This window comes from Vigna umbellata, chromosome 1, assembly GCF_029865625.1.
Source record: "Vigna umbellata cultivar VRB3 chromosome 1, Vumbellata_1.0, whole genome shotgun sequence".
Classification (NCBI taxonomy): domain Eukaryota; kingdom Viridiplantae; phylum Streptophyta; class Magnoliopsida; order Fabales; family Fabaceae; genus Vigna; species Vigna umbellata.
Window position 1 is genome coordinate 82,588,035 of NC_142165.1, and position 6,000 is coordinate 82,594,034.

The 6,000-nt window shown below is 31.8% G+C and overlaps 1 pseudogene; it reads left to right on the plus strand.

Annotated features, from left to right (window-relative positions):
- The first annotated feature begins 3,856 nt into the window (after nt 1–3,856).
- LOC148206605 (G-type lectin S-receptor-like serine/threonine-protein kinase SD2-2) lies at nt 3,857–5,476 on the plus strand (annotated as a pseudogene).
- The last annotated feature ends 524 nt before the right edge of the window (nt 5,477–6,000 follow it).

Here is a 6,000-nt window from a genome sequence, read left to right on the forward strand (position 1 = left end):
GTGATTTGATGTTCATGTTTATGAATAAAGATTTTAAGTTTTTATACAAATTTTTAGTATAAAGTATAACCTAGGTTAAGTCACAGTGACACATCAAATTGTATTCAATTTTTAATATTCATATATTAAAAAGAAAAATTAAATTGAAATAGTGATTGAAACAAAATTTAAATTATAATACTAATTGACACAAAATTACAATGTAATCGCGATCAAAAACAAATTAAGAGAAGAGGAGAGGTTAATTCATATTAAAAACTAAATAATTCTTATTGTCAAATTTCTCTAAAAAATTCATATCCAAATTTAAATATTTAACGGATTTAATTAATTGAGTAACAATTATACGAATTAAATCAAAATATTATTCAATTTAATTTGTACATAGATATCAAATTAGGATTCAATCAATTCTTAATTTCATTTCTAAAATCAAAAACACAAATTATAACTATAAAGTAAAATTCCGAAATTAGAGAGAAAATAAGTTGAAACATTAAATAACTGATGCAAAACTCAATTCAAATTTTGTTATCTTTAATTATGTGAATTTATTCTTAAGAATTAGTTCTCCATTGATAAAGAAAGGAGAAAATGTTAATGAAAGAAGATGAGTCAATTTCATAAATTGAGAGAAATAAAAAGAAAAAGAGGCCATTTATGAAACTAAAAACTAAAAAAATATTTTTTGGTCAGTAAAAATTTAGGCTAAATATATTCTATTAAGTCTAAAGTAAACATGGACCTAAATGCCTACTCTAACTAAATTCATAAATCCTAAACTTTTTTGAAACTAATGCAATTAAAATCAGTCAAAAATAAAACCTATGTAAAAAATGATGCTCAAAACATCGAGCAAAAGTCGCGTTAGCTACAGAAACAAAATTAAAACAAATCTAAATTGAACCCAATTTATTGCTACTGAAATGAAATGAGTTAACAACTTAAAATAAATCATATGAAAAGTGTTTTTAATGTATAATAAATCTATAAATGTGTTCACATGTTCACATAATTAGTCACCTATACCAAATAACGTAATTGGGCTTAATAACAATACTGAATTCAACGATTCATTTATATGATATTATTGGTGAATACACGCTTGAAATTAACAATCATTATCCATACAACTTCCAAAATAAAATCTCTTTGTATATTTTTATTCATGATCTTCAACCATAATTTATTACTTTAACGGAGATCACATATCATCTTATATATGATAGTGATAATCATGTCTCTAGCCTTACATAGGTCAAGTGATGTAATCCTTAAAAGGATGAGAGGATAGTGATAAATTTAAAAAGATGTTGCAAAAGAGAAACTCCATTGAAGAACATTAAAAGGTTGTAGAAGCATATGTTCCATTCATTTTCAGTGTTCGGGTATAAGAACAAACTTAGTGTTCTAGTGTCCAAACATAAGAGTAAAATTGACGATCTAGTAGTCTTAAGTACAAGATCAACTTGGTGTTCTTGTGCCGAGTACAAAAGTATTACAGTAAAAAACCATAAGGTGGCAACAACAAAAGACCAAGAGGTGGTCGCAATGATAAAAGACTAGGAGGTGCCTATAAAGAAAGAGCACAAAGGTGGCAATGAGAAATGACCATAAAGGTGGCATCCAAGTTACTTAAGCGGCACCAAAAGCCTCCAAGCATGGCACTATAAGCCCTCCAAGCGAGACATTAAAAGTCCTCCACATGAGGCACTAAATCCCTTCAAACAAGGCACCATAAGTCCTCAAGGCGAGACACCAAGGTACTTCACTATGTAACTTTCATAAAAAAGACCTACAGACGAGTCACCGTGCTACTTCGCTAAGAAAATCGAGTTACTTCATCAAGTAACCAATTAAAAGCCCTTCAGGTAACGCAAGACATCAAGTCATTCAAACAAAATAAAAGAAAAAACACTAAGCTTTTCTAGTAAAAGTGAACAATTCATTAGACAATGTATAAGATAAGTTCGGTGTCCGAGTACCTAGACTAGGGAGACTTATGGCCTACCTGGTCCAATAGACATACTAAAAAGCATTTTCCAACAAGGCCTATTAAGCATCTTCACTCTGGAAGAGTCCAAACCTATGTCTATTGGAACAATATTTACATATCATAACTAATCTCAACAATTTGGTATTATGATTATTATTCTTGATGAGGTATTATTATGTTATTATTAAATATACTTTGCTATTATATACTTTGAGGTAAATATTATTTCAATGATAACATAGGTCCACGACCTATATGAATCCTATAAATACAACTAGTATTTTTCAAGGAATACACACTTAATACACATTTTCTTACTGATTTAAAAGTTGGAGAATCTTTGGTAAGTGTACCTCTCTCCACTCAAAAGCAAAAAACCTCATTCTGACCATCAAAATTCAAGCCACAACTAAAATTAAGCAACGACTAAAATTTTGCCACTTATCCACGCTCAAAGTTCCTAATAAGATCAAATAGTACTTCAAAAGGAATTTTAAATAACTAAATTAATAAATTAGAAATTCTATTAAAAGATAAATAACAAATTTGTTATTATTTTTCTGGACACATTGTAAATTTTGTCTCATGATTATCTCTCTCACGAAGCTCTCTAGCATATGGAGATAAGTTTCTTCCTGGAATTTCATATATTTATTTGCATTTCTGTATAAAAAAATTTCCTATTTTATTAGTTTCACATTGTATAACTTAAAACTAAAAAATAACTTCTAAATATTTATTTTCTAGAAAAATGGTTTTAGAATACACCATTCGAAAGTAAAAGATGACTTATGAATTATAAAATCCAAAAGTAAAAAAATAACTTCCAAAATTTGAGAGAATTAAGAAAAAAAAAGCTTCTATATTATGTAATCTTAAAGTCATTTGGCTTTTGGATTGAACCATCCATACATTATCTGGCATGCACAATTCATATATCATTTATTTTCTAGATTTTGTAATCTGGAAACTATTTTTAACTTTTGGGATTACACAATCTATAAATCTTTTTTAATTTTTAAATTGTACAATTCAAGTATTTTTTTTTATTTACATTGCACAATCAAAATGAAATATTTTTATATGGGTGCAAAAAGAAATTAGTGCAGGTAGAAGCTGGTTTGCAGTACTCAGATTGAAAAGATGTTTTTTTTTCTTTATTGTAGAGTAAACATATATATTGGATCAAAAATCTCAAATTAGTTCGTGTATCTAAAGGTTTTCTTATATTTGTCATAATTTGACGTGAAAACATAACCATATACACACATCAAGCTAGTAGAACAAACATATACTTAGATTATTATCAAATAACTGATATTGCATGCAGCTGGTTGAAGAGGTTACCAAGACAAAATATATATTGTTTTCTTTATACATAAATTTCATTTACTCTAGAAGTGTCTTCCATTATGATTGCTACATTATCATTAATTTAATAAAATATTCTTTAATATTTGATGTCATTTTCTCATTTATTTCATTTCAATCTTTAATTGGACTTAGTCCAAGAGTTGATTTCTTCAATTTATTTTAATCTGCATTGAATATTGTAAAGCTACTTCTATAAAAGTCCATTCAAAGAATTTGCTTTTAAATCTGAAAAGAATGGTGTGGTCAATGTTACTATTTCTAGGGGCAAGGGTTTGTCTAGGTGAAAATATAACGGTCTGGTGCTTCTCATTAGAAGTTTTGAAAATTCTGATCTGTGTCTAAAATGTGATGCGAACATGTGAATACTATATTATATATCTGGTATTTTTGCGTCTTTTGTAGCCTGATAAGTTTTGTTTTGGAATGAATCATAGCTTTCGAAGGATATATGGAATATATTTCTGTTTAAATATATTGTCTGCTTGAATGGACTTAGTCAAGTATGTTATTCTCATGGAATCAGAGATTGAAAAAGGTTTTTAATTATAATTGTATTTTTATTTTCGATTTAAAAATTAAATTTTATTTTTGGTTTATATATAAATATTTAATTTCTATTTAGTTTTTTTAAGTTTGATTAATTTTAATAGGCTTAATAGCCTTTTTATATCCCAGATTTGCTTATTTTTCTCAATTAGGTTTTTCCTTCTAAAAGTGTGTCAAATTGGTCTTTACAACCAAACGGAGTTAAGAGATTGATTATCTGGCATAGTGCAGTGATAACGTGTCAATTTTAAGTTGTATGTGTGGTGACGTGTCAGTGAATTAGAGGCTGACATAAGATTGGGTGTCAATTAAAACTGCATCCAATGTTCCTCTTTTTTCTTCTCTTCATTCTCATTCTCCACACTTCCTCCTCTCTGCCACCATCATTCTCCAAGGCAACGCTACTCTGCAAAACCTCAACAACACTTTCCAACTTGGCTTCTTCAATTTCTTCCCAAGTCCAGGCCGTCGAAATTCTACCTCGCCATCCGCCGCACCTCTTTGCCCAACCCCAACACCATCTGGGTCGTCAACCGCCTTCATCCCTCCCCCTTCCAAGCCGCTTCATCCCTTGAACTCACCCCAACCAGTAAGTTAACCCACTTCAACACTACTATCTGGACATTTGTCGTCGCTGCCACCACCACCAACCTCACCCTCAAGCTTCTAGATTTCGGAAACCTCGTCCTCCTCACTTTCGACGGCGTTGTTTCATGGCAGACCTTTGATTCCCCCTCGGACACGTGGCTCTCCTACCTCTATGCCTTTCACTTTGTTGCGCCGTTCTCCCTTGTCGCGGCCTTCGGTTTCTCCAAACGCACCATCAAGACGAGCTTCTGACCGCCGATGATGTTCCGCCTCAAGCCCTTCAGGCAGTTCAAACAGTAATCGTGGAACAACCAATCGAGGTCTTGGCAGATGTTTTGGTTCAAGTCGGAGACTCTATGCCAGGTTTGAGGACTCTACGGGGGTTCGAGGTTTGCACTGGGGAAGCATCCAACATCTGTGAGTGTGTGAGTGGGTTTGAGCCTTTGATGGTCATGGGTGGGGTTCTGATGATTACTGTCAAGGTTGTCACCGTGTGGACGCCGGGTGTGATGGGGATGATGGGTTTAAAGATCTTGAAGCTGTGAGGTTTGGATTCGGGAATGATAGTCTGGTTAAGGGGAAATCTAGAAGCTTTTGCGAGCGCGAGTGCTTAGGTGATTGTGGGTGCGTTGGGTTGAGTTTCGAAAAGCATAGTGGGTTATGCAAGAAATTTTGTTGTTCGCTTTCAAATTTTCAGAATTTAACTGTCGATTCAGAATTTAACTGTCGATTCAGAATTTAACTGTCGATGGTGAGAGTGGGGTTTTGCATGTTAGGGTTTCGAGCGGGGGATCTGGGAGGAAGGTGTTTGATTGGAAGGTTTTGAGTGAGGTTGTTATTGGGTCGATTGTGATTTTAGGGGTGGTGGTGGTGACATTGTTGGTGGTGGTGAAGAGGAGGGTTGAGAGGAAGAAATTGGAAGAGGATGAGGAAGATGGGTTTTTGGATGAAAAATTACGTCAGCCTCACTGACATGTCACCACGCATACAATTTCAAATTGACATGTTATCACTGTACTGTACCAGATCATCAATCCTTAACACCGTTTGTTTCTATTTAACAGAAGAGACAATTTTGATGCAAAATTTATTAAGTAAGGACCAAGTTGACACTTTTTTAAAACCAGGAACCAAATTGACACAATCGAGTAAAACTGGAGACAAAAGAGGCTATTAAGCCATTTTAATATAATATCTGGGTTTTAAATTCTATAATTTTTTTTTAATTTTTAATTAGTTTATTTAAAAAAATTTAATAAGCTAAAAGAATCTACAGAATATACGAGTTAAAACGATAAGAAAATGTATAATATATATTTTAAAGAGTAAAAAAAAAAAGATGAACATAAAAAAAGATTTTATAAGAATGAAAAGTTGAGTAAACTATTTCTAAAGATCAAAATGAAATATGACCTTTATTTTATGGATTAAAAATACATTTAAAATCATATTATACATATTTTGTTTAAGGATATTGAAGCATTAGCAATATAATT